At 41.6% G+C, this 19,859-nt stretch overlaps 1 long non-coding RNA gene across 1 annotated transcript; it reads right to left on the bottom strand.

Moving 5' to 3' along the window:
• Positions 1 to 11,596: 11,596 nt before the first annotated feature.
• On the bottom strand, positions 11,597 to 12,639 carry LOC143488038 (uncharacterized). The gene is made up of 3 exons (XR_013124425.1): positions 12,501 to 12,639; positions 12,170 to 12,266; positions 11,597 to 11,728 (listed from the first exon to the last, which is right to left on the bottom strand). It is a non-coding gene; the product is annotated as an uncharacterized LOC143488038 (long non-coding RNA).
• Between the last annotated feature and the right edge of the window lie 7,220 nt (positions 12,640 to 19,859).

Here is a 19,859-nt window from a genome sequence, read left to right as displayed (position 1 = left end):
ACATTTACCGTATTTTCAATATCAATATAAACCGGAGTTACGACCGAATTTCGTGCGGTGCGCGGTGGAACAGTGGCAGCACTGTGGAGTGTTGTGTACGATAAGCTCATCTCGGCAACGCGATCGCTCTTTCTCATGCTGTACGCACAAGAACATTGTTTTTTCCATATTTTGTTTACGACAGCTTGTATTTGCCCAACTGAAGCCAGTTGAATCGGCATTTACCAGCATTACGTTGATTTACATGTCATCAAAGCACAATCTACAACTCCGCTTGGAGTCCGACGCTAAGCGAACTAACGTGTGAACGAACAGTGAACTAACGTGTGAAGTTTTGTTAGTGGTCCACACAATGGAAAAAAAATGGCTATATTTATTTTTTCTTCTGATTATCAGAACAACATGCATTTATTGTGTCAAGCAAATTTCCATGACTTTTCCAAACCATTTGAGTATTTTTATTTTTCCAAAACTTATCCAGGCCTGGAAATTGCCATTTTCAAATTCCATAACTTTTCCAGGTTTTTCATGACTGTATGAACCCTGATCAGAAAAACATGATATACAACAACTGGCCCATTTCTGTGCCATATGTGGCCCAGATCAAAAATCTCTCCCCAATAAGCAGTTCTAATGTAATTGTTGCTTGATCTTGTTGAATCCATGAAATTCAATAAATACAATGTTTTATTTCTAATAAATAAATTTTATTAAAATAATTTTGAAATAAATACAAATGTTTTACAACAAAAAACAAACCCAGGTAATTTTACATGAACCAAACAAGGCCTCAAAACTATTCACAAAACAATTGTATTGTATAGTCCCTTTCAATTATTAATTATTGTCAGGTGGTTGCTGGTTTGCCAGCCTAGCCCTTTGGTCTCTCCTTGCCTGCCTCCCACCGTCTCGATTCATGGTTAGGTGTAGCCATCTCTTTATCCACATTTCAATCTCTTGGGCAGTAGCCTTCATCATAATCCGGTTACGCCTAACTGCACCTGGAAATACAAAATGTGTATGAGCACAGGCACCTTTTCACCTTCACTGCCACACCTGACCCACATCTTAACCTCAAGCACTATTGGGTCATTATTGTTGCATTACACACCACCATTTAATTTGAGAAATAAAATTATAGATTGCAAGTCAATAACCATTTTAAATAAAATTCTAAGTGTTATAAAATATTACTGGTATGATGGCTTAGATAAACGTTTGTATGGCAAAGAAAGTTGCATTTTCAAACAAATGCAGGAAACATACCAATTATTACATATTTTAGATGTGTATTATGAAGCCCTGTCTTTCCATTTATGCCCCTCCAGTTAAGCTGCTTTGCTAACGAGTTGGTCATTGTAGATCTCATCACTCTCCAGACAGTGGCTTTCACATCAATACCTCCCTGAAGCCCTAAAGTAGAGATCTATAAATAAAAACAGTTAGATAAATAATAATAATAATAATAATAATAATAATAATAATATATATATATATATATATATATATATATATATATATATATATATATATATATATATATATTAAATCAAACAAAAAAGTAAATGAAATGTCAACAACTGCTGGCACAAATAATGGAATCATTACACAAGCGTTTTCAACATTATGGCCTAGTGAAGACATGACATCAGGATAGAAAACAATAACAAATCAATATACCTTCAAAATATAAAAAATATAAACCAAAAATGAAAAAACAAAACACCAAAAATTGAGAATTACTACATAGATAATAATTTTTGTTTGCTTACCATGTTGTTTCTTAAGTCTTGATTATCCTTTAGCTCACATTCAAGACACTGCAAGGAATTGAGGTCCATCAATGGTAGTCGCCCCTCATCAAGGATTTGACCTTGGTTACCCGCAGTGACATTTTTGTCCTGTAAATCTTGGACGGTTTTCAAGACGACTGAGCTGATCCATGATGATCTCCTGGTTTGTGAGGACACTGCGAAGTATGGCTGGAAAGAAAAAAGGCTTAATGTCTTACAATCTTTAAACATTCATGTTAAAGCAAAAGACATCAATTGTCAATTCATACTGTTAACTGAGTAGTTATCTGATTTCACATCTTTAGCTGTGTGACAGTGTAGCTGCTTTCTACTTTATTTACCTGAAACAAAATTATTACTGCTTTCGTTACTATTATTTTATTAGCAACCATACTCACTACTATTAATGTCTTCAGGATACTCAGGGGTCGGGCATCTTCCAAAAGCTGCGGGCTCAGGGGTCGGGCATCTTCGAAAAGCTGCACTGCAAAAAAATCTTTGTTTGCTTATGTTCTGTGAATATAAAAATTTATGTGGGCAAAGCATGAAACATAAAAATAGTTACTCCAAAATCAAAAAACGAGTTGTGCCATCAGCTGCTACATTTTTACCATTCAACTTAATATTTTGTGTTCAGTGAATGAGCATTATGGTTCTCAGTCAACATGTCAAGTCCAAAGTAAAAAACTGTTGGGTGAGCAATAGTGGTAGTGGTGAAACTAATGCGCATGCTCGAGAGAAGATTTTCTTGGCGCCTTCTGCACCAAAACTAAAATGAAGACCCAGCGTTTCACCATTTATCTAGAGGACTTCAAACGTTCACTGAGTGAAGTTAATGTGGATCTTTACTAAGCTAATACAACTAACTTGGTGGTGTTTGTTGAGTTTGAATTTTGAACTAGGTCGTATTTCACAGGGGTGATAGTGGGAAAAATTCCTGAGCCTGAACTTTTTCTGAGCGGGGGAGGGGGGGGGTGGTGGTGGTGGTGGTGGAGTGTTAGTGTACCATATTTAGAATATTTAATAATTAATCTTTAAATTAATTAATAATAAATAAGTCAGGTAGTCATTATAGTGAAATAAGAAACTAATTTCTATTAATATTCTGAGATAATGCTGTAACCTAAAGATTTAGATTAGACACAATATGTTAAAAACAGGCATGATTAATTATTTATTCATTACTGTTAGTAAATTTTAGGATACCAGACAACTCAAAGAAATTATGCAAATAAAGTTTAAAAGAATTACAAGTATTATGATTATAGTTAGTTTATATATATATATATATAAAATGTAATAAATTTAATAAATATTTTGTGTTGGTTTATTAGGACATACATTTTGTGCTTTTGTTCATGTATTACACCTTACGCCGTAAGGCGGCCAGGATGAACCAGATTGTCTGACCACCTGTACCGGCTCAAAAAAAAAAACACTCTTATATTTCTGATAAATTTAACTTAAATTCACTATTTCATCTTTATTCTGATTATCTTGTATCTACCTCTGAAGCTCTTCCGATGTCTGAAATACAGGCAGTCCCCGGGTTACGACGTTGATCCGTCGTAAATCAATTTTCGGTGTAAATTGGAACATGCAAGGACCAAGGTGGCGAAACGCTGCACTTTTAAAATCTTAACAGTTCCATTACTTCCCATTATTATATATACCTGTTTGAAATCTCAGTGGTCACTTGACCAAAAATACATTTAATAAAAATACAGACTTTTGCTCATTTAAACAGCACATGCACATGGAAAGCAGAGTCAGAGAGCTTCAGCTCAATATCCTCTACATCTTTGAAGGATTTTAATGGGAAGGTGGCTCCTTCAGCTAGAGGTCTGCGCGGGACTGCTTTTTAAATCCCGCTCCCGCTTGTTTTAATCCCGCTCCCGCAAAAAAAAATCGCTTGTTTTAATCCCGCTCCCGCCCGCACCGGCCAAAAAAATCGCTTGTTTTAATCCTGCACCTGCCCGCCACATACACGTTTCTGTCGCCCCCCGCCCGCAATCCTAATATGAATTGAATTAATTACATTTAGTACTTGAAATTTTCTTATGTATTTATTAAAACAGCAATATAGCGATGGATCGCGATGTCCCATTTCTTACCACAGTCCAAACACATGCCGTCAGGTGACGTACACCAACACTTTCTGACATCTATCACAACAAGCAAATGGTAGACGATTTCCATCTCCATTAATTACAATATAGAATATGACTTCCATACATCAGACTTTCCTGTAGTTGGCTTAATTGTGGTGTATTCGCCTGTTTTAATTGAATTTTCCACAGCTGAAACTGACTGTCTACAGTCAAAATGACGCACACTTCATGTTCACGTGATCAGTTGCTTAGCCAATATTTTGAATTAGTTTATTGCATACTTACTGAATGATTAGTTGTTTTCGTCCTGTTCCTTATGCATGGAAATCATTGCGTTGTTAATATTTTAATTTTCTAGACTATTTATTAATTTGTGGGATTTTTCTACATGTATATGTGGTCCCGCTCCCGCATCGCCTGGACTAAATAAACTCCCGCTCCCGCCAATAACAATTAAATTCTGTCCTGCGCCTCAAGATATTCTGACGGGTCCCGCGGGAGTGCAGACCTCTACCTTCAGGCAACAAGGGAACAGTGTTATTGCAGTCTCGCTGCATCAGTAGTGCTTGGATCATGCTCCCATGCACAGCTTGAGTTTCTTTTATTTCCTCCAATATGGGATGGATACGAAGGAACATCTCATCTCTGAGCAATGGTGCCATTCCACTGTGTGTAGTAGGTCTATGTGGATTCCCTGTGACATGCATCACTACTGACTGAGTGTTGGTGTTTGGTGCATCACCGGTATTTAAGGGCCTCTCAGGTGTGGTATGAGTCTGTGCTCTGGGTGGCAGTGTTAATTTTGACAACAATTTTTTATTTAGTTTTAGTCTGTCTTTTGACTAAAATGTCATTTAGTTCTGGTCAGAATTTAGACATTGGATTTGTTTTTAGTATTAGTCTAGTTTTAGTCGACTAATTATCATTAGAATTTAGTCGTATAATTATCAAAATAATTTAGTTGACTAAAATAGAAGTGGTGTAATAGTCATTATATACACTTGCACAAAATGAAACATTTATTAACCAGTTACAGAATATTATTGTTTGTATGTGCAATATATACAGAAACAAATTTCCAAACAACGTTATTGACCTGAACTTAGTTATTGAGCATAACAATAACAAAACTGTAACGTATGGAAGACACGGAGAGGGATCCTGGTGCAAAAGCTCTGTTTTTATTTTGAATGGTGTGAGTAATAGCTCGTGTCGAGGTGTAGCGGTAGCGGTGGTCGTTCCAATCCGAGGTCGTAGGGGGTAAGCCGTGGATCAGGCAGGAGAGGAAGTCTGGGGAACAAGCAGAGGTCGGTACACAGAAGGAGAATAACCAGGGAATAACGCTCAGTAGTCAACATAGTCGGCAATACTTCGCGTCTAGGAAGTGGGACGGAAGTGATTAAATATGCTAGGAATGTGGGCGTGGTGATGGGTAACAGCTGAGTACGAGACTCAATCAGGTGACGTTCCTGACATTACCCCCCCCCCCCCCCCCCCCCCCCCCCCCCCCTTAACGGAGCGTCTCTAGACGCTCCACAGCGAGAAGGCGGACGGCCACGGCCCCGGGGAGCGGGAAAGTGAGGATGTGCGGCGTGAAAGCGAGGGACAGAGTATGTCGCACACAGGCACCCAGGCTCTCTCTTCAGGTCCGAAGCCCTCCCAGTCGATGAGGTACTGGAGACCTCCACTTCGACGTCGGGATTCCAGCAGCTCGTGGACCATGTACGCTGGTCGACCGTCGTTGTCGAGCGGCTCCGGGGGACGGTCCGGTAAGGTGGAGATTGACATGGGACTGTAATGGACAAACTTAAGGAGAGAGACATGAAATGTGGGATTGATACGGTATTGCGGGGGCAGTAGAAGTTTGTACGTGATGGCGTTTACTCGCCTGAGAATCTTGAATGGCCCGATGTATCTGGGGCTGAGTTTTCGGCAGGGTAGGCGCAGGTTAAGGTTTTTAGTGGAGAGCCACGCACGTTGACACGGGTGATATATCAAGGCGGGGAGACGGTGGTGATCCGCATTCATGCGGCGGGTATGGAGAGCTCGCCTTAATTGCACATGAGCGAGCTCCCATGTTCGGGCGCTATTCTTTAGCCAGCCGTCTAAGGCAGGAACATCAGAGGGAGTTTCGTCCCACGGGAAGAACGGGCGCTGATATCCATAAACACACTGGAACGGGGTGAGCTTCGTCGAGGAGTGGATGATGGAATTACGAGCATATTCTGCCCAAGGGAGGTATTTATGCCAGTCTCTCCGTGACAAGCAGTACTGACGTAGAAACCGACCTAGTTCTTGGTTATATCGTTCTACCTCACCATTTGACTGGGGGTGGTAACCTGAATTTAAGCTCACTGTAATCCCGAGTGCTTTGCAGAACTGGGCCCAGATCTATTATGACAAAAACAACAGTGTTACCCCCCGAAACAGGTAGGTTGGTGACTAAGTCAACCGCCAGGTGCGACCACGGTCGACGAGGAACAGGCAATGGGAGGAGTTTACCTGTGGGAAGTGCGTGATTGGGCGCATACTTCACACGCGAGGATATAATCGCGGATGTCTTCCTCCCACAAAGGCCACCAGTACTTCTGTTTAGTACGTGTAATGCCAGGGTGACCAGGACTGGGCGTGTTGTGAGCTAGCTGAAGGAGGCGTCCCCTGAGGGACACAGGGACATACTGTTTTCCTTCAGGACGTTCTACCGGGCCTGGGTCCGTTTGGAGCGCTTTGTCCATGTCCTCTTGTATATCCCATTGGATCAGGTCGATAAAACGGAATTCCTTGAGAATACGCTCAGGTACTCAGTCACTCAGTGTCCTCTCATGGATTCGGGACAGTGCGTCCGCTTTGACGTTCTTGGAGCCGGGTCTGTAACACACGGTAAAACGAAAACGAGAAAAGAACAACGCCCACCTTGCCTGTCGTGGATTTAAGCGTCTAGCGGACTTCACATACTCCAGGTTCTTGTGGTCGGTGTACACTAAGAAGGGTTGTTCTGCACACTCCAGCCAATGATGCCACTGTTCAAGTGCGAGCTTCATGACCAGGAGCTCACAATCCCCCACATCGTAGTTAATCTCTGCCGGTTTTAGTTTCTTTGAAAAGTAGGCGCAGGGAAACAATTTCGGCGGATCTCCCTGCCTTTGCAAGAGGACTGCTCCCACACCTACTTCTAATGCATTGACCTCCACTACGAACGGCAGTTTGGGATCTGGAAGGTGTAAGATGGGGGCACTGGTGAACGCCGTCTTTAGTGCATTAACACTAGAACTACCAAGCCGCCTGCTTTCGACAGTACCCCACTAGAACTACCAAGCCGCCTGCTTTCGACAGTGTCCCAACTAGACTCTTGGTCTCTTGGCAGGTGTGATAAGCCCCTCTCACCTCCAGTGTTATGTAAATGAGGTGTGTGTCAGCTGTGGGTGGTTGCTGTTGAGACACCTTTCAGTACACACCTTTGGCTGCCTCATGAGACTGCAACCTCTCTTGGCAGAAGTCTGCTCAACTCAGGACCATGTTTGAGATTTGATTTGTGGAAGGTTGAAATAATGTGAAATTGACACAAACATAATATTTGAATTATAGTGGCATATTGATTATTCAAAATGGCTCTGATTTTTTAAACCTTATTTTAAGTAGTTAAAACTGTCAATAGGTATAGGTAAAGATATTTTTACATAAATTTATACAAAAAACCCTCAGCTACTTGAAATAGAATAATATTCTTGAGCAATTTTAACTTATCAAGATGGTACTTTTTGCAGTGTGTCTCTTTCAAAAACACAACAGCCATAACTGGCAAACAAAAATAGAAAATTTACTTTTCTCTCCCTACTCTCTTTTTTTGGCCTACCTCCACCCCCCCACACCTTCTTTGGAGGACAACTTTATTTTTATGTAAGGATCAGAAAACAATTCTGTACCACCACCATCACCACACAGAGAGTAGCCTGTTCAGCCATACCAGTGTTATGAAAATGAGGCCATTACATTGATTCTAAATGTAGGAGTACTGTTTGTGTGTTTGTATGGGGAGGGGTGGAGGTGGGAATATGCAGGTCCAGAAGAAATGGTCCTCTGGAACAAGGTGAAGGTGAATTGGTGAAGCCACCCCCCACCCCCAAAAAAAGTCAACATTGCCAGAAATTTATATTCAAGTTAGCTTTATTGGTATATAGGTGTATATATAAATACACCTATGAATATTCTGCACACACCTGGCACTGCCACATCATCTCCTTTCTGCACTTGCCACATGTGAACCTATCACAAGACACACAACGATTAGTGGCACAGTTACTTTTGCAACAACACTTGACCTGGCACAATGCCCTTTTCCCTGTGTCAGGTGTGGGTGGTTACTGCTGCTGAGCCTTTTCCTTGGCCACCTCCTTGGCTGCCACATGAGCCTGTGCAAGCTCTTCTGTAAGATTCACCAAGAACTCCAACCGTCTCTCCTTTACCCCAGTGCATGCTTGAAAAAGCACATAGGCATTCAGTGCTGCAATGTCAATCATATTATAAAACACAGCGACTGGCCAACGCCGTGTTCCGCAACGCACTGTGTACTTTCGTACCATCTGGTCCATTATATCCACACCACATTTTAGGGAGTTGTAGTCAGTGATTGTGTTTGGCTTTTTTTTGTGTGTTCCCAGTCTCCACCATACTGTGCATGGTACTGAGAATGCAGACAGTCTTTCTACGTTTGGGTGCGTAAACGGTCAGTGTGACACCAGAGGTTGAAAACACCTGTGTGCTGAATTCCTCACGGACCAAAGTCTTTTTGGCAGAGTCTGGAAGCTCACGACAAATCCTGTTTACTGTGCCAAGGAGGGTGGTCTTCCGGCCCAGCAATCGTTTTGCTAGTGACAGTGAAGTGAAAAAATTGTCTGTGGTAACAGTTCTTCCTTTGTCCATAAATGGTTCCATGAGCTTCATCACCACATTTTCTGACAGTCTTTCCCCTGTGGGACGACTGGAGTCTTTACCAAGGTATGGGATGATGTTGGATACGTACTTGATTTTCAGGTCACATGCCACCCAGAACTTTATCCCAAACTTGTCTGGTTTTGTGGCTATATACTGAAGAAAACAGCAACGGGTCTTGGATGGTAAAAGTTGCTCATCTATGGTGATATGCCTTCCTGGGTTGTACGAAGTGATGCAGTTGCCAACGAAAGATTTCCAAATATTAGAAATTGCAGCAAACCACTGCAATGGTTCACCAACTGCTGCTACATTGGACATCCATATTCATCCAAACACAAAGACAATCTCCCCAAGGGGAGAACAGAGTTTTTTCCTTCTCTATCTGAGTCAGTGAACACATCCAGCAGAACAATGAACTGATGGGTCACACCATCACCCCCCCCTCCACCCACTCCCCGTCTACCTATAATGGCTGCATGTGCATAACAAAGGGTGGCCTAATGGGATGCAAATGTCCCCAGAACTGCCCCCTGGTGGAGGCCAGGTAGAAAAGTTTGGAATTAAAATGGTGGTAGTCCTAGTGTTAAAAGCTTGCTCCTCTTTGAGTCCACGAGAAAGGGCGCTGCTTCCCGCCCTTCAGGAGGTCGGTGAGAGGGGCCGCCATGGACCTGAAGCCCCTAATGAACCGACGACAAAAGTTAGCAAACCCCAAAAACCGTTGCAGGTCCTTGATGGAGCGAGGCACCGGTCAACTCGTCACGGCATCCACCTTATCAACATCCATACTCATATGGCCCGGAGAGAGGGTGCACCCGAGGAAAGAGACAGTGGAGATGTGGAATTCACACTTTTCTGCTGTAACGTACAGGCCATTCTCTTTCAAGCACTGTAAAACTGCTGCAACGTGATGGACATGGTCCGAAATGGAAGGGGAATAGATCAGGATGTCATCTATATAAACAAACACGAACTGATCAATCATATCCCGGAAGATTTCATCCATAAACGCTTGAAATACTGAGGGGCTGTTCGAGAGCCCATAGGGCATAACCAGATACTCGTAATGGCCCTTGGCAGTTACAAAGGCTGTTTTCCACTCGTCGCCTCGCGAATCCGGATCAAGTTGTATGTGCTTCTCAGGTCCAGTTTACTTAAGACAGTTGCTCCCATCAACCGCTCCTGAGGTGCTGAGATGAAAGGCAGGGGGTAGGCAAACTTGGAGGTAACAGCATTCAGGGCTCGATAATCAATGCAAGGACATAAGCCTCCTCCTTTCTTCTCCACGAAGAAGAATCCGGCTGCTATGGGTGATGTCGAGGGTCGGATGAATCCTTTCTGGAGGGCTTCGTTCACGTAAGACTCCATGGCGGCGTCCTCTGGACGAGAGAGGGGATAAGGCTTGGACCGCTTCGGTAAGGTTGTCCTGGGCCATCCTACTAATTCCCTGTCTTTCCATGAGAGTATCGGATCGTGTGTTGACAGCCAAGGGAAGCCGAGTATGACAGGGTCTCTGGGAGAGGACACTAGGGATAACTGTTTGACTTCAGAGTAAAACAACCCAACTCGAAGAATCAGTGGTTTGGTACATATGTTCACTATTCGGTTTCCAATGGGTTGGCCGCTTACCGAATTTATTCTGAGAGGGGGATACAACGATTCTGTGGGAATGTGTAGCGATTTAGCTAGGTCAATGTCCAGGAAGTCGCCTCCAGTGCCCGAGTCTACTAACGCGGAGTAGTTACGTGTAATACCGCCGTAGGTGAGTTGGACTGGTAGGTTAAGCTGGGACTTGCTATATACAGAAAGTAATGGTATGCTTACGTTGTATCGTGAGGGAGATCCTCCTCTGGAACGGGCAGGACATCTGTCACGGAAATGGCCTTCCTCACCGCAGTAGAGGCAGAGACCATCTCTGATACAACAAGCCTTTTCTTGAGGAGTTAGCAGAGATCGGCCCAACTGCATGGGTTTTGGAAAATCGCGTGACATCTCACCCAGGGAGCGGGATGAGTGCACAGGGGGTGTGGTCCAGCGGGATCTTCCAGGAACAGGACGGTGAGTTGTCAACACTTTATCCACGTTCACGGCTGCTTGAATGAAATCCACTTGCAGTTCAGTCTTCAGCCCACGACGGAAGACTGTTTTCAGAGCGGATTCTCTCCAACTGCTTCCTGCGGCCAACGTGCAGAGTTCTCGGGCGTAATCTGCAGCGCTGCGTCTTCCCTGCTTGATATAGCACAGTTGAGTACCGACGTCGCATCCCGCTGCAGGGTGATCGAAGACAGAACGAAACAGTGTCGAGAACAGATTCTCTGATTCTAAGGAGGGATCCCAGAGGGCAGTACACCAGGCGCCTGCTTCTCCGGTGAGAAAAGACAGCATGAAATGCACCTTTTGGCGTTCAGTGGGGAACTGTGCAGGGTGGTATGTAAAATACATTGAACATTGCAATAGAAAGTTACGGCACCGTTCTGGGGATCCGTTGTAACGCTCAGGAACCGCAATGGGGATGCTTGATGGTAACACGGCGGCTGTCGTGGGCGGAGGTGCTGCGGCAGTGGTGGCTCGATGAACGGCCTCAGAGAGCGCTAGGATGGTAGCCTCCTGGTTGCGCGCCGTCTCGGTGAGCTGCCTGATGTTCTCTGACATTGCAGCAATGGTAGCCTCCTGGTGAGCCAGATGAACTTGGGCTTCTGCAGGATCCATGTCTATGGCAAAGTATTTTGTAACATATGGAAGACACGGAGAGGGATCCTGGTGCAAAAGCTCTATGTTTTTATTTTGAATGATGTAATAGCTCGTATCGCGGTGTAGCGGTGGTCGTTCCAGTCCGAGGTCGTAGGGGGTAAGCAGAGTCCGAGAGGTATCCGTGGATCAGGCAGGAGAGGGGTCCTGGGGAACAAGCAGAGCTTTCTCAAAAGCTGAATCAGATCGGATTGAATGTCATCGCTGGCCAATATTTTCGTCATCGTTTTATCCCTTCGTATAATTTTTATTTAATTAGTTATTTAGTTTTTTTCAGAAAATCAGTATAGTAAAAATTGTCAGACAAAATGGAGTTAAGAAATGTGTGTGAAGTTAACTGAAGTGAATCACACTGGATTAGACCTAAGCAATCACACTGTTGCTGAAACAAAATATTCAGGATTCGTAGGGAATCACATTTATAACCTGTTTAACAGTTTTTGTATGTCTTAAAACAGGATGTGTACTGTATCATTTGAAAGAGATTCACACCCCTAAACAGTGCATATGAATGTGAGGTAGGGCAACAATCTACAATGTCCAGAGTAATGATTTATGTTGACAATAACTTCAAAACATATGTACTACCTTCTTTTGCGCTTTGTTCTCTCAGGTTCTGGGTCTGTCTGAAGATCAGATGTCACTTCTGCTTTACGCAGTTTGATTCTAGCAGCAGAATAGTCAGCTAGGAAAATACACCCACAAATACAATTCTAAATAATATATCCAGCTTATAGACACTGTCTACCCATTCAAATCTACCCATTCAAACCATGGCCAGTTCAGAACATGTACACATAGCATATCATGCATTTTAAATAGTGCATTAAAAGTGCATTCAATTCATTACCATAATTGTAACAGACATAAACTGGTTCAAGAATAAGAATGCATAAGCCACACAATTTTTTCAACTTACCAGCCTTTCCCAAGACACGAACTTGGAACACTGGCCAGTCTTCTTGTGGGCTTGATCTCTCTTTAACGGCCCGATCAATGTTGACAATACTTGAAGGTAGCCAAAAGCACTGCTGTTCATCTGGCCCAGAAAACCAGTTTCTTGGAATAATGGCAACTGTTCCACATTCCACAAATTCCACTATTGAAAAGGGTAGCATTGTTCTGAGAAAAGTCAGAATGTCAGCAGTTATGCAACAGGGGCAAGGCTACAAAAAATTCATTATATGGCAAAAGGACAATTTTTTTTGGTGAAGTCAGATACAGGAATCACTTGCAGTTGTCCAGATATTCCATATACAAATCTGATTCCCACAGCAGAAGAGTAAATGGGATAGTCATAAAATGCTTCCATGTTTCCAAAAAAATCACAAACAACTAGGGGTCCGAATCTCTCTGTGTCTGGTGATTCGAATCAGAAACTATTTTCAATTGAGGAACGAATTTTCTATTCAAATGGTCTATACATTTTGTTTAAATTATGTGATTGAAAAGATGAAACAACAATGTAAACAAATGGGACATTTATTTAAAACAATACTTTTAAGTTCCTTGTTGTATTAAATCTTTTTGCATCATATCTATACCAAAAATAGGACTGTGCATAAAATTCAGTAACTTAAATTACCAGTATTAGGTTTGCTTAGCTGCCTGGCTTTTTCTTAAAAAAAAAAAAAACAATCCATCAATGAACAATAATTCAATATATATTAATACAAAAGTTAACATAGACTTTAGTCTATCATAATGCATTTACTGTAACTATGCACGCAGGGCGACGGACGAGGCACGAGTCCAGCGGTTCTCACAAACGCTACTTTATTAGCAACACAAATAGCGCAGACAGCGCACATTGAACACTTAAACATGAAGTGTGGACTGACTCATACAAAGATGAGCACGGGACACTGCGCGAACGCACATTAAATAGACAGACCACATAAACCCCCGAGTGATGACGAGATGAGCCACAGGTGAGACTGATGAATATTTTGCAAAACGTAACCTTAAAAAATAACCTCTTAAATGTATGCTCCTATGCTCGTTTGTTTAATATATCTCTTTTAAACAAAGTGCGCCGCAAACACGCATTGTCAATACAACCTTTTTGAATAAGGAACCAACCGACCTTATCCTGCCGAATAAGGAGCTGCGAATAAGTAACCAAACGAATCTCAAACTGCGAAGATTGTGGAGTGTAGTGGACTGTAGTGGAGTGTTGTGCACTATAAGACCATCTCGGCAACGCGATCGCTCTTTCTCACGCTGTACGCACTAGAACATTGTTAGTTTTTTCTATACTGTATTAATGATCAAAGCGTATCTAAATCTAGGGTCACGCTTAATGAGGAAAGCTGCTTTACGACGGACATTTCAGTCTCTAAACCCATCGTTAAGCGGAGACTCATTGTACATTTAACTGAACTGATCAGTTTCTGAACAGTGCCTGACAATTCAGAGTTCATGCCTGTAATGTCTTTCGTGTTGTGTTGAATTCGTTTATCCGCGCATAAAGACGCTACAGATTATATTGTCGATTTATGTTTCTATGTATAAATAAGAGCTAGACTTTAATTATCCATCACAGCAAACAGCACGGAATTATCTATGTCCAAAGCCACACTGGCTCAAGGGTGTTAATTATTTTAAATAAAATACACACTGGCTATACGAAGTTCACCTCTGACCACGACTTTGCAGTATTACAGCAGTATTATGTCTAAATATCTAGTTAGGACAAAACTAGAGTGCTCAATGAACTAAGTCATAGTTCTAAGATCAATGAACTAAGTCATATCATCTGTAGTGTTTTTATGTGTGTGCAAACGAGGGGAGTAATTCGGCACAACACGTTCAGGAATAAGTAGCGGTTTATAATCTGGAAAATACGGGTAGCAATCGTGGGGGCTCCGCTGTGGCGGCTCGAGGTCGCGTTCCGCTCTTCAGCACTGTTTGCAGGGTTCATCCACCTTTACAAGGTGGAATTCAAGCACATGTACGGAACTTTCAAGGTCCATTTTCAATATTGTCCAGCACCTTCAGCTTAATTAAGTTAAGCACGTAGTCGTCTGTAACTGCACCAGCCTCAATTTGTCCAATTAGACTGTTTATTTCCTCTTTTATTCTGTCGTGAAAAGACATTTCTGCTGCTTTCAAGTCCAACTACGAGCAATTGCTTCTGACTGGAGTCTAAGCCCCGCCCCAAATTCAGGTGAGCGTTCTTATTGGACAGTGATTAGATTTCATTCTGGCACGAATACAGCTTCGCAGAGACACACAGTGGAATACAATGACGTTCAGTCGATTGCATTTCAAGGTGGCTTCTGGCACGAATTCAGCGTTTCTTTCTTTTAAATACAAATCCACACACACAAATCCACACACTTTTACTTTTCATTGTGGCATGTTTTCATCACATCAGTGTTTAAATCAATCCTGTGATCATTACATTTAAAGGAGACATTTATGTCTGAAATACCGTACGGTGAAAAGCAATACCTCTGTGCCGTGATTACATTTCGAGCTGTATTATATGCAATTCTGGCACAAATTCAGCGTTTTGGTTTTGAATGCAAATTCAAACCAAATTCAAACCGTGTGTATTGTTTTTCAATAAAGAGATAAAGTGCATTGAAATGTAATTTAATAGTGCGTTTGCATTTCATTTTGGCACGTATTCTGCATGTTTGTATGAAAAAGCAATGCATTTTGTGGATTGCATTTCCATTTTTGCCTAGTAGGCTTGTCACGATACTAAGAATTACAACTTCGATACGATACTTAAAAAAATATTGAAATTCGATACCAAAGTCAGATACGGTGCTAATTTCTGTTTTAAAGCCTTTTTATTTTTATAAACAAACAAATGAATGTTGCTTTGTGTTTGAAAATGCTTGAAATTGTAACTTTATTTCACAACAAATATCTGTCTGACTGAACAGTTCTTTTGTGTTAACAAATACGAGCATCTTGTAATTCCAGGATGAAACATGAGAGAACGTGAAGACGTTACGATTGGGCGTTTTGAAAATAAACAACCATTAAATAATGTGATAAAAAAGCGAATAATTTCGAGTATATGTATAAATATTTAACTTATCCCAACAAACATGCGACGTCAGAAAGACGTTAAAATCAAGTCTGTATCACGTCGGTCAGTCCAGACCCATTTTTGCATGTCTGGTGGACGTTCGAAACTGGTTCAAAATCTGACAGTGTGACTAGGACCTTAACCTTTTAACTTAACATGAACGTCTATGACGAGTTTTCTATCTGAACGTCTGACTAGGACCTTTATTGGATGTCAGGACATGCAAAAACTGCAACTGAACGGCAGTAATAGACGTTTAAAAAAGACGTTGCTAAAACTTTCATTCTGGCTTTTCAGTGGACGTCTTTTGAACGTCTGACAAAGTGTCTTTGCTCGTGCTGGGAAATATTGAAATGGACCTTGAAAGTGACATACAAGTGTTTGAATTCCACAAGGTGTATGAACCCTGCAAACATGACTTTGTTCATTGCGCTGAAGCGCGGCACACGCGAGGTCGTGCACCTCTCGAATTTTGTAACTTCGCGCGCGCCGCGCCTCAGCGCAATGAACAAATCATGTTTGCAGGGTTCAATTCAAGCGCTTGTACCAATATTTCCCAGCACGTTAAACTTAATTAAGTTTAATATTTATACATATACTCGAAATGATTCGAAATGTTGCACTTTTAATCACATTATTTAATGGTTGTTTATTTTCAAAACGCTCAATCTTAACGTCTTCATGTTCTCTCGTGTTTCGTCCTGGAATTACAAGAGTTAACGTAATAACGTAACGTGCATTTTTCTTAACGTCTTCACGTTCTCTCATGTTTCATCCTGGAATTACAAGAGGCTCGTATTTGTTAATGTAATACAAGAAAAATGTCTAGTCAGACAGATATTTGTTGTGAAACGAAGTAGTTACAATTTCAACATTTTCAAGTACTTTAGCCTAAATTGCAGCACTTTTCAAACCTGAAACACACTGAAACACAAAGCAGCATTAAAATTCGTCAGGTAAGTGTTCATTCCCCTGTTTTGAGGGGTGTTTCTTTTATACTACCACATATAGTTTCGGACAACACTGCAAAGCGGAAAGTATAAAGCCTCCACCGCGCGCGGAGTCGAGCGCTATGGTCACTCAACCAGGCTTTAGCGCCCTTCGTTGAAATGTTCCAAAAGTACCGCTTGCAAACGGGCTTGTTCATATCCTTCGGTTTTCCATCTGTATCTGCTTCGAATCCAACAGCACTGCGTTTGCTTTAGCTGCCATATTAGCATTACAAACTGTCCTGTGCATTACGAAAGCGCATTTTATGTAAAAAGAATCGATACTTAAGGGAAACGAGTATTGTACCGTTTCAGAATGTTCAGCATCGATACATATCGATATATCGATTTTTTTGACAACACTATTGCCTAGTAGCGATTACATTTCGAATTGGCACTGAATCCTCTCCATACACTGAAAGATCTGCCACCCCATAGTGGAAAGTCTGTGTCTTAGGGTGGTTAATAGACCTGAGTTGGAGGACCTGAGCTGACGCGATGGAATGTGAGAGTGCAACAGGTTGGAGAGGTAAACAGGTGTGAGGCCATGGAGGGCTTTAAAAGTCATTAAGAGAATTTTGTGGCTGATGCGTTCTGAGACCAGGAGCCAGTGAAGTTTATGGAGGATTGGAGTGATATGTTCAAATTTTTTAGCTGACGTAAGGATTCTGGCTGCAGAGTTTTGAATGTACTGAAGAGGGCGAAGTGTTTTTGCAGGTAGACCATAGAGCAGTGAGTTACAGTAATCCAATCTAGTAGTGATGAAAACATGGACCAGGGTTTCAGCAACTGTAGGTGAAAGTATGGGCCGAAGCCGAGCAATGTTCCGGAGGTGGAGAAAGGCAGACTTACAGACAGATTTGATGTGTGGTACAAACATGAGGCAGGAGTCAAACAGAACACCTAAATTACGCACACTGGCGACTGGCTAACAGAGGTGTCATCAACATTTAGGCTGCATTCAGGAAAGGCAGAGATGGCTAACTTGGTGCTGATAACTATGAGTTCTGTTTTAGGTGCGTTGAGTTTGAGGAAATTGCAGCTTAGCCAGTGTGATATTTCCTGAATGCAGGACAGGAATTTGGAAGTAGGGAAGGAATCTGTTGCTTTGAAATCAAGGTAGATCTGAGTGTCCTCAGCGTAAAAGTGATAATTAAGACTGAAAGAACGGATGATATTGCCAAGAGGTAGTATGTATATGGGTGGTTGACATGACATGGCCTTTTTTTGGTCCAAAGTACTTAAATTATAGAAAAATATGTAAAAAAAACTGTGGTGATATTGTTCAGAAAGTGCTGTTTTATATGAATTTACAGAGCATTCATGGGATTAACATTCCTTTTTTTTCACAATTTTCAGCCAAACTAGAAAAAGCTCATATGGAGTGACTGTCCCAAGCACATTTCACAAAGTTAGATTTTGAATTAAAACAAGAAAAATAATTAATTTTCTGTTTACTCAATAATATATTGATAACCCAGATGTCTACTTTTGAATCTGCTTGACTAAAAGTTCAGGCATAACATTTTGAAGCCACCCTTAACTAAAACATTTTGTCCCAAAAATGGATGTCATATGGTGTGACGCCATATTCCTTTTATTAAATGGGCAATTGTTTGGAGACCTTTGGGGAGTGGGGGTTACAAAGATTACAAAGTCATATGAACAAGTGATATATGTACAAACAACCCAGCATTTAGAATTCCTTCACAAGTGAAAATGAAACTGAAGAGATGCTCACTTTTCTGGATTTTTTTGCAGCAAAGTCCTTGACAAGATCACTGAAGTCCAACTTTCTCAACAGATCACTCTCAATAGACATGAGAGTCAAATGATTCAGTCTTTCCTGTTCCATTGTGGATCTGAGTCTATTCTTCATTATTTTAAGCTTTGAGAATGATCGCTCACCACTTGCATTTGTGACAGGGAATGTGAAGTACAGCCTGAATGCAATGTCCACATTTGGGAAGATGTCCTGAAGGTTTTTTTCTCTAATTAACTGTAAAAACAGTGGAGAAGATGTGATGCCTTTACCATGAATAAAGTCTTTAAACTGGACAATCTCCTCCACAAAGTCCATCTCCAGGTCAGTTGAAAATTCACTTTGGAGATGTGATGCTTTGTTTCTTAGCTCTGGAACAGTAGTTTCAGAATGTAGTCTATCAACTACCACCAAAAAAACACTGATGGAGAATTTCTGTCGAGCTGATAACTCAACCTTTGAGGTGGTGTTTGGTTTTTTTTGTCTTTGACAGCTAGCTTTGTAAACATCTGAAACTGTTGGAGACAACCCCTTTGCTTGAGTCTCAAACCTGTCAAACTGATCTCTCAGACCTTCAATGTAGTCTCGCAAGGATCCCACCAAGTCTACAGCTTTACACAAGTCCAGTTCCACAGCCTGTAAGGCAACGCTTGCTTTTTCAAAGTGCTGGAGAATGCAATGCCACAATGTGCACATGAAAGCAGTTTCAAGCTTGTCCATTTTCTTGTCAAGAGATCTTGCTTCATTTCTAGTTGCTGCATTTTGATTAGTGTCATTTGCAATATTTTTAAATGATTTTTGAATGTTTGCATAGTTAATATAGACTGCCTGTTTGGCATCTGCATGTGCAGCCCATCTTGTGTTACTTGTGTTAGCCCATCTTGATTTCAGTGTTTCTATGTGTTTGTTTGCATTTGGCTGCAGTCCATCTGTCACTAACTTCCACCTTGCTGTTGAATTGGAGCAGAAGTTAAAGAGATTTTGCACAAACTGAAAAAAATCAGCTGTCTCAAAACAACAATTAACACTGTTGACTCCAACCAAATTCAGTGTGTGTGCAGCACATGGAACCCATTCAACTAATGGGTTGATCTCCTTTATACGTGCTTGTAATCCTTTATATACTCCAGACATGTTGGCAGCATTATCATAGCATTGCCCCCTGCAATTTGCAATGTCAGTGTTCATCTCTTCCAAAACTTTGAGTACAGACTCACACAGTGCTTCCACTGTATGACTTTCTATTTGTAAAAACTTCAGAAAGCGTTCCAGAGAATGTCCTTCAGGTGACACATATCTTAGCACAAATATAAGCTGATCAATATGTGTTACATCAGGTGTTGAGTCAACACTGAGAAGCATTTTGCCATTTTTACTTCACTGACTATTTCAGATAAAACGCGCTCGCCCATTAGCTGAATAAACTCCTCACATGTTTTGGAAGAAAGATATGAAGGTGTCCCTGCACCTGCATTTCCA

Source organism: Brachyhypopomus gauderio, chromosome 2 (genome assembly GCF_052324685.1).
Source record: "Brachyhypopomus gauderio isolate BG-103 chromosome 2, BGAUD_0.2, whole genome shotgun sequence".
Taxonomy (NCBI): domain Eukaryota; kingdom Metazoa; phylum Chordata; class Actinopteri; order Gymnotiformes; family Hypopomidae; genus Brachyhypopomus; species Brachyhypopomus gauderio.
Note: the sequence above shows the minus strand (reverse complement) of the source record. Positions and strands in the feature narration are given on the sequence as shown.